The 24,089-nt window shown below is 39.3% G+C and overlaps 3 long non-coding RNA genes across 3 annotated transcripts in view; 2 read left to right on the forward strand and 1 right to left on the reverse strand.

The window, feature by feature from the left end:
• Positions 1-2,285, reverse strand: part of LOC112955569 — a 2,769-nt gene extending 484 nt beyond the window's left edge. Inside the window, exons 1-2 of the long non-coding RNA XR_003250909.1 lie at positions 1,896-2,285; positions 1,389-1,467 (exon numbers count right to left, since the gene is read on the reverse strand). This is a non-coding gene — a long non-coding RNA (uncharacterized LOC112955569). The remainder of the gene's footprint in view (positions 1-1,388; positions 1,468-1,895) is intronic.
• A 287-nt stretch (positions 2,286-2,572) lies between these two features.
• Positions 2,573-15,475, forward strand: LOC112955551. Its single transcript, XR_003250902.1, has 3 exons — positions 2,573-2,806; positions 11,962-12,560; positions 15,426-15,475. It is a non-coding gene; the product is annotated as an uncharacterized LOC112955551 (long non-coding RNA).
• A 3-nt stretch (positions 15,476-15,478) lies between these two features.
• On the forward strand, positions 15,479-19,797 carry LOC112955552. Its single transcript, XR_003250903.1, has 2 exons — positions 15,479-15,557; positions 19,544-19,797. It is a non-coding gene; the product is annotated as an uncharacterized LOC112955552 (long non-coding RNA).
• The last annotated feature ends 4,292 nt before the right edge of the window (positions 19,798-24,089 follow it).

Here is a 24,089-nt window from a genome sequence, read left to right on the forward strand (position 1 = left end):
ATAAATAAATAATGTACAAAATGTGTTTTTGGTTCAATAAACTGTGAGTGAATTCCACATTCTGTGGTGATCGGAAAAGACCAGTTTTAATGCTGAGCTTTACAYTGTAATTTGCAATAAAATATCTTCAGAGAAGAAACTGCTTTAATATCCTTCCCTGCTTCAGCTCTTTTCTTCTCCCCAGACTCAACACAGCTTTTCAGACAGGGATCCACTTTTAGGATGGTATTGGATAATTGCCTCAGACAGTCTCTTTAAAACTATACTTGCTTACAGCATATGGCATGCTACAAGGCTGCAGACAACTTTAAAAGAAAAGTCGACTGCAGTTGCTGATTATTTTCAATTGTATGATCCAAATTTCTTCAGATTAGAAAGACAGAAGGCTAAACAGCAGAATCCACTTATAAGCTTTTTTTTTTTTTTTTTTAACATTAAATACACTAAAGTGGTGTTCTCTGCATTGTGGGATGGCTGAACCTTGCTTCTTGCAGGGATGAGATCACCCTCTCCTTACCAGGGAGCTGAAATTAACTGCAACTGTGACTACTAAACTGACACACTTTWCTTAAGCACCAAAATCAGACTGTTTTCCACTGAGACACTGTGGRAAATACACATCCTGGCCCGTGGGAGTACAGTCAGATTCCATAAAAAGGAATGAAAACAGCATCAGTTATTTATAGGGAAGATCCCCGTGAGTCTAGAGTTGGACAGAACCATTTTCGTAAGTCTTTTTCATCTTTGCCTAAATTTCCACTGCCTCTTCTCCACCAATTTGGATTTGTGAGAGATGGTAAAATACTGATTTGGCCATRGTTAGTTTATAGTATTAGCACTTCACATTTTATATTCTATATAGAACTGGGGAGAGCCGGAAGCAGAATAGAAGGGTTTGTTTGGGTCTCCTGACTCAAGGCTCAGACTAAAAACAGAGATTATTCCTGCTGTTGGGAAGRGAATAATCCTGACAAGAGCTGAACAAATTCAGTCTGGTGTAATAGCACTGGAGCAGCYACACAGACATCAAACTGATTATTACAGTTTATGGGCAGACTGAAAGGCCTTTGGGAAGAACAAAGGTCTGTTTGCCAGGGACTCAAAGTTAACATTTGCAGATGATGGGGCTAAACAGACCTTCTTTGGGATCAMAAAAGAAGTTTTTCACATTGAAAATACCTAAGCTGGCAATCAGGAGGAAGGGAGTCTCCTGCAAATGCCTAGAGAATAAGCCTGTCTGAAGCTTTCAGTTTCACCTGTCTCACCTAACAGCTTGGAGATTTCTCAGTGTAAGCATCCCTTGCTCTTTGAATTTTTGAATTAAACTTAGTGGTAATACTTATAAAACTTGGGGGCTTTACAAGCATGACCAAAAGGTATCCATTCACCTGCACAAGGAGCTGACAAAGGAGCTTGACACGCAGTTGCAGCTCAAGGTCATGACTTTCCTGGTACCATTGAAGGCTTCTGGAAATGAAGAAAAGATCCTTCAGTTCAGCTGCAGTTCCTATCACTCTGTAGGCCTTCCAAGAAATCAGMTGCTGAACACACCAAGGAGAATCCTGTGCTCCTTTCCAACCCCCCAYCACCCCTACATTTTTCTTGTAGTTTGGTTGGGCTGCTGTCTTTATAGCTTCACTTCAAAATATTTCCCTAGAGTTCTCCCAGAAAATAAGACTCTAAAGTCACCAGTAAAGGCAATGAGTAAAACTAGAACAGGAATCACCAATATTTCACATCTCTATTCCCAGTAGCGCTTCATCCAGACTCATAATAGCTGGTCAAGAACATTCACTCGATAGTGAGAACATTTCATTTTTTTTCTGGAATAAAAAATGCACCAAGCATCTTTGATCTTCTAGAACATTTTATAACTGCACTAACTGAACTCTGACCTTTCTCCTACACTTGCAGTTCCCTTAGGTTACAGCTCCAACTCTGAGGGGTTTCTGTCCTACTTCATATCCTCTTCTTTCARGAACACCAGCAAGGGAAATCTTCAGGCCTTCTTGGTATATTTTTAGAAATAGACCATAYGACTAGACTCTTCAGCAAGTCCAAGAATGATGCAGGGTCATGCCTATCTTCTGCCACATTGGCCTATATACATATAAGAGACATCTTTTTTTCCAGTATTCCCCAGGCTCGACTCACCACCAATTCTCCACCCCATATCCACACATTACACTGCCTCCCTTTGGTGGGGCAAAAAGCAGGGCAGAACACTCTGCTGCTCTCTCCCCTCCCTCATGTTTTTCTTCTACTGCTCCTACAGTCCCCTCAAGGGCTCCCCTTCCCATGTAGATGCTCCCACTACAGTCCCCTAAAACCCATCTCCGATAGCACCCCCCCACACCCAACACACCCCTCAAAAAAAACAGAGCAACCGTTACCGCCCTTAAATACCCTCCAGTGGCGGCTTCTGATTGGCTGCAGTTTGGGGTCTGACCGTTACAGAGCCGGCTGGAACCGGCTCCCTGTCTCCCCCCCCCCCCCCCCCCCCCCATGTGTTCTGTCTCTCGCTTCCTTTTAACGCCCATGTAAACCGTACTCTTGGTCCCTAAAATGAAGTTTAAATAGTATTATCAGTGTGGGAGATGTACAGCACTTCTGTAGCAGCCTGCAATGTGAGATAGGAGAACTTGGAAGGCAATCACGATGGGAGACAGAAGAGTGCAAGAAATGTACCAGTTGCATTGCCGATCTGCATGAGTGGCTCTTCGTAGCACAGGGAAAGCAGAGCAGATGTGSCTGGATTATCCATTCCCTGTTGTTGTGGAAGGTGGCCACAATATATTACTTTAAGGTGAGTTTTTATGTTAAAATAATYCTTTATAGGGGAGAAAAAAGATTCATGTGGTGTATAAAGCCACTGTAACTTCARATGACTTGGTATTGCAGTCACTAGTGATGTTATTGCTGTTTCATGTGACACTGCACAGTTTTAGGAACCCTTAAGCATTTCAAATTATTGATGTTATATCTGTTTTTATCATAGTGGTTGTGCACAGCTCTGCTRTCATTAGAAGCAGAGCTTCTTTCATCACAAACAGTTTTAATAGTGGAATTTCAGATTTTTAGGGAGCTTAAATGGTGTTCCAGAACCCCTTTTTATCAAAGCATTTTTTAAAATTACTAATTCTTGTTTTTATTCTTCTTCATGGTGGTTGTTGTGTATGTCAAAAGAACAGCATGGTGAATGCTGAGCTGCCACTAGTTGTGATGGTGATTTAGACAGGAATAGTTAGCATTAGGAACTCCATGCTATRTAAAAAGTAAATCCCCATGTGCATTTCAGCACCTACTAAAATCTTTCTATTTACAACTAACATACAAAAAGGTAATTCAGTTCTATACTGATGAACTGTGGCTTGGTAGGTAATCAGAAAGTTGTTGCCTGGTTTTAGATGCTGGTCTCTGAAGCAGAATGGCAAGAAGGGCAGAAATCTGTTTAGCAGAAGCAGAAGGAGCAAGAGCTTTTCTTGCTGGCCTCCTTTCTGCACCTCCCTGCACTGCCTTGTGAGCCTCCCCAAGAGCTACAGTCCTGGTGCCTCCATGAGATCAGCCCTGGAGCTTGAGACCCCCRATAGAACTGCAGGTGTTCCACAACTGTTGCAGATTTCTGACCCTGCTCCATTCTGAGAAGAAGCACTGTCACAAACAGGTTGTGTAAAGTGCACTTTTATTGTTTGCCTGACATTTTGTTATAGCAAATTCACTCTCACCGTTGGGCCAAACCTGCAGCATTGTAACTGCTGGTTCACAGTACYTGTGAACCATCTGAAGTGTTCAGAGTGGTCAAGGTTGGAAGAGACCTCTAGARATCATCTAGTCCAACCTCCCAGCTCTAGGTGATGTGTATTGCCCTGATTTTGTAGAGCTCTTCCTTCTCTTGCTTTTAAAATCCACAAAGATGTGCTGTTTTACAGCCTGGGATTCTCAGTCATTGGAGTTAAGGTGCATGTTGAAATGGTGAGTCTTGTTTGTTTGTTTTTTAACTGGAGAAAAAATGTAGTTGGGATAAAGAATATTTCAGAATATTTCAGAATATTTAAGGTTGGAAGGGACCTCTACAGATCATCTAGTCCAACCTTCCTGCTCAAGCAGGCACACCTAGAGCATGTGGCACAGGGTGGCATCCAGGCRGGTTTTGAAGACCTCCAGAGTAGGAGACTCCACAACCTCCSTGGGCAGCCTGTTCCACTGCTCTGTYACCCTAACAGTAAAGAAGTTSCTCCTCACCTGGAGACGGAACTTCTTRTGCTTCAGYTTGTGGCCATTACCCCTCGTCCTATCGCTGGCCACCAGTGAGAACAGCCTGTCCCCTTCCTCCCTGCATTCTCCCTTCCTGAACTTATACATATTAATCATATCCCCTCTGAGCCGTCTCTTCTCCAGAGAAAACRGGCCCAGCTCGCTCAGCCTCTCTTCATACGAGAGATGTTCCATTCCCTTAATCATCCTGGTTGCCCTTCTCTGGACCCTCTCCAGAAGCTCCACGTCCCTCCTATACTGGGGTGCCCAGAACTGAACACAGTACTCCAGGTGCGGCCTCACCAGAGCTGAGTAGAGGGGCAGAATCACCTCCCTTGACCTGCTGGCAACGCTCCTCCTGATGCAGGCCAGGATCCCATTAGCCTTCTTGGCCACGAGGGCACACTGCTCACTCATGGTTAACTTAGTGTCAACCAGGACTCCCAGGTCCCTCTCCGTGGAGGTGCTTTCCAGCAGGTCRASCCCTAATCTGTACTGATGCCTGGGGTTATTCCTCCCCAGGTGCAGGACCCTGCACTTGTCCTTATTGAACCTCATGAGGTTCCTCTCTGCCCAACTCTCCAGCCAGAAGAAATAATAAATCTACTTTCTGGAACAAAAAGCAGCTCTCATGGTTTCCAGCAGTAAAATCGGGGAAAAAAGACCTAAAGACAGGAACATTTAAACAAACAACTTGAAGAACTTAAAGAAGAAAAGACAGTGGGAGCTCTGAAAGTCATTGCCAACTTTCCAGGAAAGTCTCCTGTGTTTGTTTGGGTTGTTTTTATACAGGAAGAGGCAAAGGGAGATAAAACATCTTAAATAAGAGTTTCCTAACTGCATGAGTTGAGGTAGGWGACTGCTTTCATAATTGTTACATGCAGATAAATAATTATTATTTAAAATTTTGAAGGGGGAACCGTATAAAAATAGGGGGCACAAAAACTATGAGTATTGATCATCTTACAGGAGAACCTCCAAAATGTTTGGTGTGAAGAGGCTTTTGAGAGACTCTATCCCTCTCCCACTTACCACCCATTTGTAAGTCTATGCAAAACTTCTTTATGAAGAAGTTCAGCAGTGACATCTTGGTGAAATCTTTGAGAGAGAAATGCCTGCCACAAAACCACAAACACTGTTACTTAAAATGTTCTTAAAATGTACAAAGAAATAAGAGATCATTTCACTGGCTTTCTGCATCTAAAGAACTGTTTTTAAATCTGTGCACTCTATTTAGATGTTAGAGGAAAATGGACTACAGTCCATTGTTTCATTTCCCTAACTTTGGGAGAGTGAGAGCAGTGATGCCTTTAGTGTGCCRTGTTATCTAGTATTTAGCCACAGGCTCAGCTATCAAACACCAGCATTCCTTATAGAAAAAGAGCACTATTCATGTTAAGAATTCATCTCACCCTTTAATTAATAATTATGCTCTAATTTACTGTCATAAATTCATTTGCCTTTTTATCTGTAACAGTGATTCTTTGGAAATGTTATAAATGTCTGCAGGTATGAGTAAGAAGTTTGACTTAAATTCAGGGATGCTAGAAGAGTGTTCTTGTTACACCTTAGGTGCACCTAAAGTCATGTTGTAGTGGGAGGAGGGAGAACTTGCATGATTTCAGCATATTGTAGCATGGTTATTTCAAATTGGAGAACAGTTAGGTGCAGACCAGCCTATTGTAATAGTGACTTATAAATGAAAAGTTCTTGTAAATGAATACAACCAGAAAAGGTGTGGGGGGAGGGGAGGGAAGGGGAAAGGGAAAAAGAAAGCATRGATTGAGTGAACTAATAGGTCAGGTAAACAGGTTGCTGCACGTAGCTGATCTCTCCGATTGAATCAAATCTTAAATCTGAGATGGCTTAATGCAGTGTGATACAAATACACATTACAAATCTGTTGATTTACAGTTCATAAAGCTGCATAGTATTTTCTGAGCGTGGAGCCACTGCACACGGGAGTTAAAGCAAAGTATCCTTAAAAAAGAGGCCAAGAAGAGACAGTCAGTGCCTGGAGTCTGTTCCTGCTGGTATGAGTAGAATGGCAATAGATGTTTAAGCCCAGCAAAATTTCACTTCCCTTCTGTTGCTATCCTCATACCATAAGACACAAACTCTTCTGTGAAACACCCTATAACATATACTTGTGTGTGCRCRTACACATACACACACACATACCCCACAAATGTTTCAGATATGATGTACAGTTAAATATAATATGGAAAACAATATTTTTTTCTGATTTCTCTAATAAATTTTACTTGGAAAATTTATGTCRTGATAATGTGTCCCAGACTGGTACTACTACCAGCCACTGCAATCTAGTTGGTGACAGATTTAATACAGGTCAGTAGCTTGAGCTAGAACATCCARTAGAGTTATATAACTTGGCAAGTGCTTTGCTTTTTCAGTCTTCTGCATGTTCAATGTGCTTTACTCCTAGCAACTTGAAAATACAGGCTTTGGAGGAAGATGCTGCTTTAACTTTTTATTTTCTACCTTCTGCTCTGAAATGACCTCACTTCCTACCACGTAATTTGAAAGAGTTCAGAAACACTTTTTTTAAGTCTCAAGGCTTTGTTCACATGAATCCAGCCAAGCTTAGAGCCAGATTATACCTGGCTCCATTTGCAAGGAGGGTAAAGAACTTCCTGTTGCACCAGCTGCTGCAGAGCCAGCTGTGCTACACGGTCCCTGTGCCGACGGAGCCCGTGTGGAATTGCTGTCCATCACCAAGGAAACACAGAGGGCTGGGGGAAAGATGCTTTCATTTCCCAGCCAATTTCTGCTGCAGAAGGGACCATGCAGTGATGCTGCCTGGGAAGCATGGGAGTTCTCTCTCCAGGGCACTGAGCTGGAATTTTCACATGCTTTCATTGCTGTTGCTCCCTGGCGGTCTTGTGACCTTGGGGTGAGTCATTTTCACCTCTCACTCTTTTGCTACTTTCAATTTTTAACTCAAGAGACCTGCTTGCTACCTTTTTTTGGTATTCTATTTTTAAAAAGATTCAAAATACTGATTTTTACACCATTCTGATGTTTTTTTTTTTTTTGCCACAGCTTCTTACAAAGTGAAAAGGAATGCCAGAGAATAAACTCTCTAGTATCTGTTATGGATATCTTTTTTTTTCTTTTAAATGGATATCTTAAAAAGGCGTTGTCCTCAGGGAATGAATAAGTGATCTAAAAGTCACAGTAGTTCAAAGAAAGAAAGAAAGCAAACATTATCCTGCCATAGAATTTATCTTTCTTGCAACAAAAAGAAGTGCAAAAGTTTTGCAATTCTTTGTGCATCTGTTTGGGTCAGGAGGGAGTACAGTGTTCAGTTTCGTGAGATTTATGGGTCTTCTTTAGTTTTCTCTTAAGCTTAGAGGGTCAGTATGACACTGATGAAGAGTCACAGACAGAGCTTTTGGCTCCAAAGATGCCTTTTTCTGGTGTGTTACACAGCTTCTGCTTATAGCCCACCCACCACCTGCCTGGCACCCTGCCACACATTCAAATCAATGGCACTTTTCAAAATTTCACACCTCATAGTGATGAGAGGTTCTCTCCTAGCAATAGCACAGCAGCAAATTCATGCCTGTGTGTTGCTGAATGGTAAGAATACAGAAGAAACACAGAAGCACAAATAAAGAAGCAGCAAGAAATCCCCTTCAGATGCTAATCTATTGTTCCAAACCTACCAGGAAAGCAAGGGAAATCAGACAGGATAGAATGAGGCCAAAATCTCCCGCTTCTGTGGCTCTCCCACTGATTATTTCTGGTGTTGTGGGCTTGCCTTTTAAAATCTTAGTTTTCCATCTGGAACATGGAGATGATCTTCATGTGAAATCAATGCAAGGGAGATTAACGAGGGCTCAAAAGGTGCATGTAAGAGTGCCACATATTTGGAGTAATAGAAGATAATGCAGATATTTTGGATTAGCTGTTCTAATTCAGCCCTTTSTAGTCGAATTGCATGTGTGGGGACTCCATTTTCAAATGCGACTTCTAATTATAATTACCTCTCTTTTGAGATATCCGTTGCTTTTCCAGGACTATGAATATCTGCAGGCCTCACTGACTTCAAATTTTTTGGCATTGAGTAACTCTGGTAGTTGGCAGTCTTTAAGTGTTTTAGGGCATCCAGAATCAAGAGAGGTGGCTTTTTTTTTTTTTCCTCTCCAGACTTTTATAGATTTAATGTTTTGTTGAAGGAAACATTAAAGGCAGTGTTACTAGGAGGACAAGCAAGGAGGACAGTCCAGAGTGCCCAAGCTCCTAGATTTAATCATAGAGAAGTAGGGTTTTTTTAAAGTGTTTCCAGTGAAACAGTATGCCTTACATTTTATTTAAAGGAGAAGTAGCATATTTTCATTGGCAGTAGCAAAACTTTTCTCTTTCGAAAAGCCATGTGTGCATATCCTTTACCCCCAACAAAAACTCCYATTTATTTCAAGTTTAAAATATCCCAACTTTAGCATGCTATTGATATCAAAAAAATATTCTTTAGTAATTACTGGATGTACACACAGTCTTTAGTTAGTTAGTGCCTTTTCATCTTTCTGAAGGATTGAAATTCCTGTGTCTGGCATAAGCAGTGTTCTTCACTAGTGATTTGTTTAAACTCAAAGGGCTTTTTGCTCAGAACAAGTGCAATAATTTAACCAAAGTGCTTTTTCTCAGCAGCATTTAAGGTCACTAGTAATGACAGCTTCAGAAATGGGTACTGTCTAGAGCACTTTTGATGGCAGCAGCTCACATCAACATTCTGCAATCAGTCCCACTTGCCCACATCTCATCTTCTCTTTGGTCCCCCCTTAGATCGCATTCTCAATGGAGCTACGGGTGAGATCAGCCCTAAGTCACCCACCATCAGCTAAAAGCTGTTTATCTCCTTCAAAACCTCAGTCCTACTTAACCTTTGTGTGTCTGGAGAGCTCAGGAATGGGAAGTAAGGATTCACAGCGTGAAAAATGGGTTTTCATGTGTTTGTGCAAATGAACTTCAGTTGCATTGATTTATTTGTGGTTTTTCTTCTTTACATTGTGACAAGTTTCCCCCAGGTGCAATATGTCATTTTGTCGCTTCTCTTTTGTCAGATTCATTTGCCTTCATTCCCATCACTGCACATTTTTGGCTGTTGATTTTAGGGGATCAACATAAAGAGTAAACACTACTCAGTGTGAGTAAAAGGGGATAAATGACCCCTATACATGCTCACTCATTTAAATCCAGCATCATTTCAGTTGTGTATAGAAAGCCTCGGGGACAGTACTGTAAGCCTCAGTGTTGGCTCTGCCAGCTGCAGATTTTCCAACCTCAAACAGATTTGTAGCAATCAGCAGTTCCCAGTTCCCGGAGGGACAGAGCAACATGTTCCTGAATTGTAAGTTTTTCTCATCTGAAAACTTTCCCCAAAAAACATCAGGGCAAAACCTCATGCACTCCAAGAAATGCTTATGTCCTCAGGTGCCAGCTCTGAGCCTGCCTTGTGTCCATCAACCTGTCATCACGGCTACCCACCATAATGAGTTGTCTGAAAAGTAAGACCAAAAAGAAACTAACAAAGCGGGCATAGAGGGAAGGAACCATCCTTTCTAAAAAGTCACMTTCCAGAATTTTAATGTAAAAGAAGCATAGATACTCCAAAAGCTTTAAAATGGACTCGCCTGTATTCTTTTCTYTTGTAGCAATAATATATTTATTGAAAAATTGCAGATGTTTAAAAGCTGTTCTGAGGAACAAATGTGTGTGGGTTTTTTTTGAAATTACTGATTTTTTGCAATATAGCCTGTACTTGAGTACTAATTAATTATTTACAACGCTAATTTATTACAGTCAAAATACTTGATATTGCAAACATATAAGGATGTGAGGAAAAATAAGTTTTCATTCTATACAGTGGCATGAAAATCACTTCAATTTTCCGGGGAATTATTTCCCCATATTTTTATCTGTTATGCTTAGAAATGTTGAACAACGAGAATACATAAATTCTGACATATTTTTGGAATTACAGAGTCATATTAAGATGCCAGGGCTGACAAGCTGTGTATTGCAGAAATGGGAGAAATTGAAACTACTTTAAATCTTTTTTTATATGATRTTATGTTTATCTGTCTAGTACAAATAAAAATAACACTTCTGAATTATTCTTTTTTAGTAGACCTAGACTAAACATGGTAAAAGGACAAGTATATTGAAGAAGATATAATAAAACCCCTAAAGTAGCTGAATGGGAAAGGGAAAAGCAGATACTATCTGTTGCAGGTATTGAAAGCCAGAAGCATTAGTTGAAGCCTGATTTGACTTGCAGATAAACTGACAATCAGAGAGTCTAAAATATGCAGATACACACAGGAAGAAAAATCACAGATATGCTACGGGAATGTCATTTAAGCCCTTTCCACTTCAGGCTTTTCAACTAATTAACCACCATTGCAATTCAGCAAAAACCACATCCAAAATGCTGTCACTGGTCTCAGAGTCCTGAGACCATGAAGATTATGACTCCAAATGCAGATGACTCCAGTGACTGTGGTGCRGAGCAGCACTGAATAAAAATGACAAACTAGGAGAAGGTTTTGTGTAAAGTTGGGGAGCTTTGCCCCTAAAGTTTTATTAGCACAGTCATACCTCTGTTCCTAGCCTTGTGTAAAAGCATCTCAAATTTAGAAGGTGTTTCTTTGTTTCCATTGAAAGCTCCTGAAGACATAAGAAGTGCTCCATCTGGCCTTTAGTAAGCAGTTTAACTTATATCCCCAACATACATGTGAATAGAGTCAAGGAGGGTTTAAGAGTCTGATGAACCTGGCTTACATATACTTTAATAGGATACCCAAGGATAGATACAGAGGTGATATTTACCTTAACATATAGTAACATGGTGAACTGTCCATTCACCCAAGAGGTGATGGGCYAGAGTTAAAATCAGTCGTTAGACTGAGAAGTTTCAAATACATCTATCCCAGCTTACAAAAGACAATAATCACTAGTTGATTATATGGATAATATATGGGGTCATATAAGAATATTATGGGTTAGGTGTTTGTCAAACTGTTATTTTTAGTCTGCTACAGTTTACAGTGAAGAATGCAGAAATCAAAGGGTAAGGAAAGATAACCACGTAAAAAGGAGGTGTCTGCAAACTTTTGCTGACTGATCAGAGAGAAGGATGAATCTGGATTCTCCCCCTCTTATTCAGACAGTTTAAGTATTAAATCTGATGATAGTTGAAATATGGAAACTGTCCCAGGAATGCAGCTGCAACCCAGGCCTTCCCCATATCAAATGAGCACCATAAGCAGTAGGTTAGACAGCCGTATTTTCACCATTTCTCTTTGTAATATAKTTGTGTGTAGTGGGATCAAGAAGCAGTGTCAGGAAGTGAAGTGCCAGGTACCCAGAATAGCTRCAAGTTGAAGAAAATTGACCTTCTGTTCTCTGAGGTGAAGATGTAGGTTGAAATTCTTCCAGGGAGGAAGGAATAGTGAACTAAGTAGGTTTTCATGTTGAGTTTTTCATCTACTGCTATGCTATATGAAAGGTGGACAGCATCAGTGTTCTTTTAAAAGATAATAATGATCTCCAATCATATTTTTCAAATAAAAGAAGAGGGGTATTCCTGTAGACTCTCCATTTTTGCCAGGACGGGTTAAATGTTTGTACATTCTTAGTGGAAGGCCTTGGCATATTCATCTAGCTCTGGTATTTTTACAGGACCCGATCCTTCAGCTCATCAGGTTTAYTCCATCTCTCAGCAAGTCACTACAAACAGAGCCATCTTGCCAGATGAGCAATTCTGTCTCCCTTAGACTAAAGTGGTCAGAGATGTCTGAGTACAGTCAAACATGGATACAGGCTGTTGACAGTTTCAGGACAAGAGAGTGAAAGACAAATGAAAGTRGTAAAAATGTTACAGAGTCATTCATGAGACATCACTGAAGAGAGCAGACAAGCATTAAACCTGGCACTGCTAAATCACTAAGCCTGTGGACAGAATCATCTCTCTGTGATCCTCATATCCTTTTCCCTAAACTCCAGGCAAATTACACAAGACTTYGGGGGCTCACAAGACCATAAAAGGTGCCAAATGCCAGAATACGGGGTCCCATCTTSACCCTGGAATGGTGCTGATACAGAAAAGAAGGTGAGCTCTGGGATCGTTGGTGCTGCTGAGCGGCAATAACTGGAACATGGACACCTGAGCTCCAGTATCTCCTACACCTGCTCTTCAGCACTGCGTGWTTCAACACCGCCTTTTTCACCAGCATCCTCTGTAACGTGGGCATGTTTCTGCTCCGAGATAAACCTCACAGGTAGGAACTAAAGCTTTGTAGRGGGTCTGACTCTTGTTTAAATTTCTGTCCCAAAGTAACAGTTTCACATTCCACTGATTCATTTTTGTCAAACATGCTTATATTTAAGGGCCCTCTTATTTAATCTCAGAGAGTTTAATTTCAGTGAGTTTAATTTTGTTTTAACACCTTTGGAATAACTTCCAAACAATCCTCAAAGGACATGTTTATTTCTTAGTTTGTGTTCTTCTGTGCAGTGTGTGCARTGGGAATTGCATAATTATTTTGCCCACTTGCTATTCTCAAGGGGCCAGAACAACTCCATTTTTTAATGATTTCTGTGGCTGTCAGTATGTCCATTTGTTTAACATTTCTTATGCTGAAAGAAACCAGTGTTGTTCAAGACTSAGTGCTGTGGTAGGTTCACTGAGTCAGCAGTGTGACATTATTACATCAGATTACAATATGATATCAAAATGCTTTTGTTTAATCATGTTCTATCTTCCAGTGGGAAAATGCTCTCATTTTCTTTGTATTTCGAACTATAGCAGGCTAAAAATGTGTCAGCTTGGTGTTAATCTGTGATCAGAAATTACATATAAATGAAATGCCTCATTTTAGAACTACAAGGCAACAAATCATATTTTTGGCCTAAAAATGGYTATAAGAAATACATGGAATAAACAAAACCAATGACTTAATTGTGCTTTTATCTCTAACAGATTCATTGCGACAGTCTGCTAAGAGCACAGTTAATAATAGCATTGTGCAAAAGAGCAGGACAAATACAGAGAAAAGATTTGGCATGTTTATGCAAATAAAATACCAGTTGTTTGCTGAGGTACCTCTAAATTGGTTTTGTTCAAGAACATTCAGGTGAATGAATTCATATTTATCACAATTCTGACAGAAAACAAAGGCYGCTCACATAGTGTAAGCGTGCCAGAATAGCCGCATGGGACTGCTTTCATAGCCAATTTGGAAAGCTCTCTTTCAAAAAAGTCACTTTGCTAGTGGATTGTATCCTACTGTAGTCATGTTTCATCCCCACATGTGATTAGATTTAGTGGATCAATGAAAATAATTTGGGGCAAATTGCCTGTTTGAATCCTGAGGTGGTCCAAGGAGGGCCAAAGAGAAATAAAATGGTAATCTGAGAATATTMTCTTCTGTCACGAATTTATGCTGATGCTAGAGGTTGGGAACCTTCAAAGCTTCAATGCTTAATTCAGTGTGCCAAAAATGGCTATGTCACTTATGAGGACAGGACTTTTGGAAAGTCGTGAAATTAGGAAGAAATTAAACAACAACAAAAAAGTTTGTTTAGTCTATAAATATTCAATATAAAGATCATGATAGGTACTACACAGCTGGGCCATAGGTAACCTACTATGTTTGTCTCAACAAAGAGAAGTCCAGAAGTCCAGCTAGCAGTAAAAAAAAAAAAAAAAAAAACAAAAAAAAAACAGTAATACAGTTAAAACAATAATACAATTTTAGAGCAGGAAAAGAGATGGACTTTTTATCATCATACATTTTAAAGATGTGGTTAGACCAGTCCTTGTCAGTGATAGTCCAAATATTGAATTTTTCCTCAGAGCATTGGGTTTATAGCTGTGAATGGATTCTGTAGCAAGATACAGCATTTTCCACATAGGATTTTAATGTACAGGAGATACAAGTGGATTGAGAAGGGTACGAGAGTCTGTCTTCAAAGCTGAACCAAGATCAATGTGTAATGTAATACCCTTTCAGCCATGCAGAGCTTGTGCCAACTCTGAACGGCTCATGGAGTAAATACTGCACAGAAAGTTTCTCTCAGATGCTTTAGTATAGCTGGATGATAACTTAAGAACAAGAATTGATGCATTTGCAAATGGTTGGTTGACTGTAAGCATGACTTTGTCAATTTAAAAATAAAGTCAAAAAGAAAGTCATTTATTCTAGCTACTTTATCAGACAGGAAGCTATTTCCACTGATAAAAAAGGATGTATTTAAGAATTAAAGCAACTTCCTAAAAGCTTACTTCTATTATAGCAACTTGGTTCGTTATTTAACAAAAAAACCAAGCCAATTGTGTAGTAATTAGAAGTAAATCTTTATCTCCACTCACCAGCATCATAGCCAGGTAGGACGATATGTGTGAATACAATTCAAAATATACTGTTCCTCTTACAAGTACTTACAGTAGTATTCAYGATTCATAATGATTCTGAAAAAAATAATCTAGAAAGCTAATTCTATAAACCAACTCATTTGCTACTTTATTTTCTTACTTCTTGCCTCCCTCTCCCTTTTATATGCAAAGACAGTGGAAAATGGATTGCAGTAATCCAGCACTAAATGATGCTTCATGCATAAGCACTGGCAGTTGTCTGTTTTGTCACCTTCACATTTAGCAAAACTTCACTATCTGCCTGTCCTGAATAGATGAATTTTAGGTTCTTTGGAAACAATTGCTTCCAAAGTGTCTTGCAAAGTAGTAGTTTGGCTGTGATGCAACTGAGATAAAAATTAACCTGAATTAATCACCCCCTTGAAGTGTCTGGGCAAAACAGGGCAACTGTGAGATCAGATGCTCATGAATACTTCCAGATGGACTTACCTCCACAAACACTATTTAACATAAGAGTAAAATGATGACAGCTTGGAGGTTTTAGGTGCTATTGGAAAAAAAGGATGTGAACGTTACAGTATCTGGACTAAAAAATCAAGCATCAAGCATCTTGTGTACTAGAATCAGGTTCTTACTCAGTAACCTTTACAAATGTATTTCAGTTTTACTTTAGGTACAGTTGCCAAGTACCTTTAATTTTTAACTGTACACATTCAGTGTAAATTGTATTGCTGTGCATGCATAATTACATGGCAGTTACTTTTTGCAGGGAGTAAATATGGAATGCACCAAAATAGAGATGTATTATGCAGCCATGTAGCTGGCATATGGACATGTAGTGACTGTGCATACACAGGAAGAGATGACTTGCAGTGTATTTCTRTGGAGTGCACTATTTCAGGTGAGATTGCTCTCTCCAAAGAAAGAAAACAAAGTATTACCTAGGGCTCTATAGGACATTTCTAAGAAATTGCCTTGTCAAACTGAAGAATGGAGTTAAAAGGAAAAGAGACATCTGCAGCAATCCAAATAGCCATTCATACAGTGAAGGAAGGTACAAAGACATTATATCTGGTCTTCCTAAGTCAAGAAGYTAATTTTTTTTTTGTGGTCTAGGTGCTATAAAACAGTAACATGTGACATAAATTTGTTTCATCTCTACACTTCTTGCTGATACCAGGCCTTCTGAATTGGGAGCAGCAGGAACCTGTCCTCCAGTCTTGAGACGTGTCTCAACTTCTCAGGTGTTGAATCATGGATCTCTTCTGTTGGATTTCACTTTGCATAAAATTGAACAATTGTTAGAAGAAATTCGGGCTTGCCTTTCAAGCTGTCCCTTCCAGCTAACTTAGCCAGCAGACTTACCTGAGWGATATGTCCATATCTCTTTTTTCTCTATAATTAATTTTGTAATTTTTGAAGATCATCTCTATACAAAGGAACCATCGTTTATATCTCATGCTTTTTTTCAAAGTCAGGAAAACTCCTACCTGCCCTGTTCTGGTATTAACCAAAGGTTCCTCAGATCTGATCTCATTGTTGTTCCATACACATAAATCTTGCTTAGTCAATAGTACTTTTTCTGCCTAAAGGAATGCATAATCAGCTGCATAGAGAAGCATAAAATAGATTTTTCTGCTTTGGATCCTTAAAATGTTTTTCTCAGGAATTAATTCCCAGAGCTCTATGTAGCTTGTATTTCTTTGCCTGCACTGAACTGTATTTGTTACTTGCTGTAGAATAGAGGCTTCAATTTCATTTTTCAAGCATAAATGGTCTAAATTTTGCCTTTCCTGTTTGCTGTGTGTCTTTATTTTAAAATTATGACATGATACATTCCCTCTGTTGAGAGAAGTTTGTATAGAAAAATTCTAAGTCTCCAAGCACAGATTCAGGTAGCTTTTTCTGAAGTAATCTAGCACAAAACCGTAACAAACCACATTATTGCAGCCATCTGGCAATGGGCCAGAGAACAAGTAATGCAGTACAGTAAAACAGCGTAATAGCTAGTAGTACAGAATTTTGTTAGTGTGCTCTTCCAGTGCTGTAACTCTACTTGTACTGGCTGTGTTACATCTGTGTGTATGATACATCTGCTGCAAATGGTGTGAAATTCTCTGGGATATGGCAGACAAATTGGAAATCCTCCAGTGAAAAAGAATTAAAAGAAAAAAAAAAATACAGAGATGTCATTAATGAATATGAAACACATTCAGTAAGCTGGCCAGAAGGGATATTTCTTCGAAATGTCCTCATGTGTCACTTGGCTTGTGTCCATTTGGTTGGTTATGTCCCTTAGTAATCCTTGTCTCTAAGTCTGAGTGCTATTGGTAGTTATTTTTGAAATGGATAAGCTCTTGAACTCAGGTTTTATAGGAGTCAGTTTCATATGTTAATTATACAAAAATTCTTAAAAAAATATTTCCCTCAGTTTTATCTTTTAGACAGTTCCCAACCCCATAATGTGTGAGAGGTGAAAATTGAGCTTTTCAACTCATATTCTCTGTATCATTTTTCCATGCTTTTGATTAATTTTCTCCTCTGAAGATATTTGTTTTAATCATGTTAATATTTCCTCACCTCGAAATGTTCCCAGCCTCTAATTAAAGRTGATGCCCTTTCTTTGAATCCTTTCTGCTTTTAGTAAATCAAGCTGGACACAATATTCAAGGTCAATGCACACCATCGACTTAGGTTGGGGCATTATAACACTTCCAGCCTTATATCCTAATCCTTCCTTCATACATCTAGACATTTTGTTTGCTTCTTGATCACTGCTGTGCACTGAACAGATGTTTTCATGGAGTTGTCCAGAGTGACACCAAGACACCAAGATCTTTCTCATGAGTGATTGCACGTGACTGATTATAACTCAGCTATGTGTATGAACAGTTGAGTTGTCCTTTCCAGTGTGCATCACCTTGAGCTTTTCTGTAGTTAATTTGATCTGTCATGGATGTGGTGCAGACGCTTAGTTTAGTTTGGCTGCTCTCCAAAGTCCTGTTTAATCTTGGCTAATGGAAATTATGTCACATAAAATACACTTTTTCTGGGAAAAAAAATGTTTTKCTGCTAAAGACTTTGTTCAAAATTACTAACAGTATTTATTACTGTTTTGCTCAGCCACTGCCTGGTCTTCGCAAGATATTTTCCARGTCAAAAAGAAACAAAGATTTATCCTCCAAGGAGTTTGGCTTCTAAACAAGCTTTGAAATAAGAGACCCACAGTAAAACTGGAATATTCAGTGTGGTAATTGCATACACCTTGTTTAAAAACAAAAGGATGTGTATCATTTTTAATAGGTTTTTAAAGAAAAACCCTCTTCCTGGATACTTTTGAAACTATTCAGCATACATCGGCTGGTATCCCAGTAGGCCAGATAACATATTGCATGTTGTGGAACAGTTTCATTGCCACTGTAGATTCCTGTTACAGCCTTCCCTGATGAAATGTGACTGTCAAATCTGACCCTTCTCTTTTAATCTTTTTAYCCTAGTCAGGACTTCACCCTATGATAGATTAATTCCTTAAGCAGCAGCTTGTAAGGAATGATATTAAAAGCTTTTTTTTGTAAAACCTAATAATTAACTGGCTCTCTTTTAACCAGTATCTTGACAACATCCTTAGGCTTGGATTCAGCAGTCAATTCATATTTAGCAAAAYACTACATTGCAAATTAAAAATTAAACGTGCCGTGATGCATGGCTGAAGAGAGATGGACTTAAGCGTTTCAACTTTGCTGCRCAGGGGACTTACAGACTTGATTAAGCAAAAGCTGAGCAGAGATGTGCAGGTTCATAGCATTCTTCAGGCTGTTAGCTTAATCTCTCAGCCTTSCTCATCTTCTCTTTCATCACAACCACCTGCTATGGGGTGTCTAATATGTTAACTGTAATCTCCTGGGACACTGACTGCTTTGCTTTGTTGCATCACTATCTGACACATAGTTCAAGTAAATATCTATCTCCAGCTGCATTTTCTGGCTGGCTTATTGTAGGAATATTCACTGCTACTTCTAGTAGTTGCTCGAAGCAAGTTATTTGGGAAACTCTGAACAGCTCTGTGTTTTCTTAATATTTTTAACTGTAATATCTTAATGGAATTGGCATTGCCACATTCCACTCTTGCCTAGACTTGGTGGAGAAATCTCTAAACATTGGCCAGAAATAAGATGAGAAGTGTTCATTCTGCAGCAGCTAATGCCCAATGAAAAAGAAAAATTTCAATGTATCGGTGGTGCCCACAAATGTGTATCATTCCTGATAGCACACAGACCATCATTGAAAATGCAATGTTCAGCGATAATTCTTTGTCTCCTCCTTCTTTCCTCATTTTGTCCTTACCAATATTCTGCAAATTTTGTTTCCATGTCTGGCATCACAAAAGGATTCATGTAGATCAGGGTTCTCAATTTCCTCCATCACAAACTTGGCAGTGGTTGCTGAACAGAAGAGCCTTTTACAGCACTGAATGAAGAAAAAAATCTATAAAAATTTAATTAACCTTCACAAAGCTTATTGAWTCCTAACTGAGTTTAATCACAGTTTTTGTAAGTTAGGAAATGCTTGGAATATTTTTGACTCTTATACAATAGTTTGAATTGGCTATATATACAAACCATATTTGTAAAACTAAATAAATGCTTCTATTAGGATTTACTGGCATAGAAATTCCCATCTACATGTAGAGACAAAAAAAAAAAAAAAAAAAACCCAAACATTTCTGCTATAAATACAGCTTTTATTTATTTTCCCTGGATACAGATATCTAAGAAAGAAAAACAAATGCAAAGAAGGTGATATGAATCATTGCATGGAAACAAAGTAGTAACATACATTATTTTCTACTGGCAGAGCTTAACACAACTTGTTCTTTTGCTCCCGTAGATGTCACTGTGAGTTACGTCAGTTYGTGCTGAAAGAGTGGACTCAAAATGACTTGCTCTGGGTTGATCCATTCCTGTTCTTCGTTTCAAGGGGATTAAGTTAAAAAGTTTTACTCCAAGACTCAGGACCTACCAAAGTTCCTTTGTTATTTATAGGTCTTAGGTCTGTCAAATCTCCGTCTCAGAGTCATTGACCAAGACTCTATTGAGCTACCTAGTATGTACAAAGACAAAAAAAAAAAAAAAAAAAAAAAAGATGTTTTAGCCCTGAGAGCTTGCATTTGAGAATAAAAGGGGATTTTCTCTTGTCTTTGGCTGAATTTTGGACCTTATTCCCTGTTTGACAGATAACGTTGTAAGTTTAAAATCAGTTTTCCTACCCATACTCTGTCCCCTCGTCCCAGYGGAAATTGAAATATAACTAGGTTCTATGTGTACCCTTTTAACAAACTGCAAGAACCTATTGGATCTGCTGTCCTTACTCTATGATGAAATCCACATCTGTCTGTGGTTTTCTCTGCTTCTAGAAGCACTCAGGAAGAATGCCCTGTACCTAGCATACCCTTCTAGCATGCCCTCCTTCTTGCTGTATTTATTTCTTTTACCTTTTCTTTTCCACAGAAATTTTAGAGGTTTTTTGCTTGATTTCTTTGAGTAGGATTTTAACAGTCTGAAGAATAAAATTAAGCGATATGAGAGCTGCATTTCTTTACCACTTTGGCATTAAAAGATGGCACTTTTTTAATGTACTCAGGCTAAGATAAAGTCATCAATTTTCTACTTGCTTGAAGAAAACCAGGGCATAGTTGTTTTCCATTCATGAACTCAATTGTTGCGTTCAAAACACTTCAGGATGTGGGCTCAGAATTTCTAAAAGACCAAGTAAATCTCCAGAGTAAATATCATGGCCAAAAGGTTCATCTCTTTGCAACACTGTGACTTTCTTCAATAAAGTAAAAGGTSAGATGTGCAGTAAATTCATTGAGGCCAGGCCAGGAGCCTTATAAATCTTGCTACTTTCAGGTCACAGCATCAGATACTTCTTTTCTAGTTGTTTATCTCTCCATATGTAAATTATATATCCTTATGTAATTAATGCTATCCTTAAGAAAAAATAGAACGGAGTAGAAACAACCCTTTGAACGAGAGGCATTTCAATACACGTGTTTGTATTGCCAAAGAAACAGGGAAGGAACAAATGTAACAAATGATAATTATATTGCTCAGCAGAGTACTGGGAAGTGCTCAGGTGATCACAGTAACAAAATCTAAAGAAAAAGCTTTACCATATGGAAGAAAAGCAAAATTAAAGTAATACTGAAAGTTCAAGACTGTTTATGAAAAACATAACTATTTTTCCCCTTTCTGTCTTGAAAATAAGTATTTCAAGAGCTGTTGTTTACATCACAATGTTGCTGTTCTTTGTCTACTCAGAGATGGAAAACCGTCACAGCTGAATATCTTATTCCAGATCATCAGCTGGCTAAGAACAGCTCATCTCCATTAGATGCTTATTTGCACCAGCTGAGATTCTGACCACAGATGCTTTCCTATTAGTGAGCAGGAAATGAGCATTCATGTGAAGCTATAAGAATGACCTGARAGGAAAGGAGCCTCCTGTAAACTATTCATGGCCAGAACAAAAAAAGAAGCTGTTAGCTTCTGGACAACTCTCTAACAGTAGGGAAGAGGAGGCAGGACTGTCCACAATTTCATTACTGCGTTACTGATGATTAGGGAAAGCACTGTTTAAAAATGGCTCTGATTTTTTAATGACTCATTTTTTCTTCTCCGTATGCAGTCTTGTGCATCAGTTACCATTAGTACAGCCAGAAAGGAGGCAAGAGAGAGTAGAAATAAAGGCCAATATTCAAAACCTTTTGATAAAAAATARTCCCAAGCAATGTTTTGAGAGGATATCACACGCTAGGTTTCTCAGAGCTGGCAAGCTAGCGGCAAATGCTGCTCCTGTTGAGGAGCTGGGAATCTTCATTTGGCAGTGGCAAAGTTCCCCTACTTTACTTACTGGCTCAATGAATCATAAGATACTGTGGTTTCAGCTTACATAGGAGCACTCTTTGTTTTGCCTCCAACTGWGAGCACCCTCATCTGAAACTAAAAAAACTTCACTTTTAGGCAAAATGAGGAAAAGCCTCAGAAGTTTATATTTAATATAATGTATTTGCTGCTTGAAGCCATTCAGATAGTTTGAAATTTGGAAGGAACTCGGGGATAGAAATAGACTACAGGGTGCAGTGCAGGTGGGGATAGCATGGAAATGCAATTTTTCATCTGGTTATGAAGTTTATTCCGTGAATATCAACACCAGGTGGGGCTTGAAAATGAGACATATAGATACGCCTCAGCTTTTCCAGAAAAATATCYGCACACTTCACAGCAGTTTAGCACAAGGTGCAAGAGCATTCAAATATAGGATAGTGATACGAGCACTTCTCAGTATATCAAGTACACGTACTGACATTTTGCAGCAATGATCATTACCACGGGCTATAGGACAAATAGATTTCAATGAGTCCTTTAACATTCCATTTTAAATACTGCCAGGAAATGATAAATGCACAAGAAGAGCATGGTAAAGGAAATTGTATTATCCATGTGTGCACTTAGCTTAGAAAGTGCATTGAGTACTCCTGGGGCTTGTCAGCAGTGCCATGAGATTAGCTCACTGCAGGTTCTCAAGAGTTTGCCAGCTTATAGTGTTTAATTCTATATGTCTTACATTATAATTCACTCTTAACTTCAGTTTTACTATGGTTAAGGCGTGTTAATATTTCTCTATTTCAAAATAAACCATAACCAAATAAAAATACCTTGCTAAGATTATTATCTTTACCAGTAGAAAACAAGCTAACCCAAGCTATTTTAAACAAGGAGTGTTAATTAATTCTTTTCCCACTTTACTTGTTTCTTGTTTTTTTGTTTGGCTTTATATGAGAATAAACATAGTTTCCATGGTGGCTCTCAGCCAAAGAGAGGAGAAGGCCCAATAATTACCAATCACTCTGTTGTGCATTCCTCAAAATTGCTGAAGACAAGGATTGCCATGGCTGATGTTATGCACTAAACATAATAGTTGCTGTCTGTCAGCTTTCGTTACCTAGAGGGGCCTGGCCTCCCAAGCCAGATTTAATTTCCTTTCCTTTTTGTTGGAACTTTTCCCGAGTTAGTTATTCAAAGCAGAACAACTGAGACTTTATGAGTTACTTTCTATTGGCTATCAAGTGTGCCTTAGTACATAATGTGGAGGAATAAATATCTCTTTTATAAGGGCTGATCAGCAACTCCTGTTTAAGATCAAGACCTTCTTAAGCTAAGTATGATGCCGATAAACAGGCAGAGATGGGCCTTGCTTGCTTGAAGAAGATACAGTTGTAGAAAGCTAAAGTGGCTTTGCTGGAGTAATAAGCCAGAAAACCTCTCCCTGAATCCCAAGAGTGTCCTCTCTCTGCCTCACTTGGTTTTTTTTTCACTTCTACTTTTTACAAGACATTGTAGAGAAAATAAAAACAGCGTTCCCAGCATACCCCTTGACTTAAATATCTGTACTGACTTAAATAGAACTGTAGCAGGTAAGTAAAAGCATTGGGTTTTTTTGTCAAAAAATCAGATTTTTGTATATTACAGTGGTCTTTTAGATGTAATAGTTGTTATATTTGTACTAGGTGCAAATACACAGTGACTGAAATCAGGTCTTCCGCTGACAGAAGTTGTTCTGCCTTTCAGTGGCTTTCAGGGTTTTTGCTTTTCAGGAATTACAGCRGTTTAAGCCAAATGTACATCCGACCCGTTTCCTTGCTGCCATTCTAATCAGGAAGTCTCTCTTACCTCCTCAAATGCTCCGGAGGGCCTAAAATAGCTGCACTGAGGGCACAGCTGTTCGGCACTCRGAAAGTGTAGAATGACAGTGTGGATGATGAGGGAAACAACAACGATGTCAGTGGGAATCTGCCTGTCCGCACAGCGCCGTAACCCCCTAAASCTGCCGGGGTACCAGCTGTTCAGGGACTGACCTGAGCTGAGATGGGGCTCTTGCTCTTGTGAAGGCTAAACTGGGCCGTGGCAAGTGTAGGGTGGGATAGGGGAGGAAGGAATAGTGCTTGAGGTGAGGCTTAATGCTGCTGTCSCTCCTTGTTTCCGTAGCAGAATTTTGAACATTAAGAGGAAAGAAACAATTTCTGTAAAAGTGTGAGAAATAGCAGAGCAGCACTTGCCAGCGGAGAGATCTCGTGCGAATAAATCTCTACTGCAGTGTTCCCCTCCTTTGAGCACTGTAAGGACACACATAGTTCTGCCTCAGTGTGGAATCCCTGCACTTCCTCAAATCCAGGTCCCGCAGTCAGAAATTGGGGCATGCCTGTGACATGGAGCTGCGCTGGGGCACGTTGGCAGTTCAGCTGGATATGAGCCTGATTTCAGAGCGTTCTCAGCGTTTCAGGAGCAGCGGCCTAGCAAGGCCCTGCTTTCTCTAGGGGAAGCCTGAGCACTTCAGTGTATGTCTGATGTTTTATATATAGATTCAGGATACA

This window comes from Nothoprocta perdicaria, unplaced genomic scaffold (assembly GCF_003342845.1).
Source record: "Nothoprocta perdicaria isolate Ctin4 unplaced genomic scaffold, notPer1 scaffold_58, whole genome shotgun sequence".
Taxonomy (NCBI): Eukaryota; Metazoa; Chordata; class Aves; order Tinamiformes; family Tinamidae; genus Nothoprocta; species Nothoprocta perdicaria.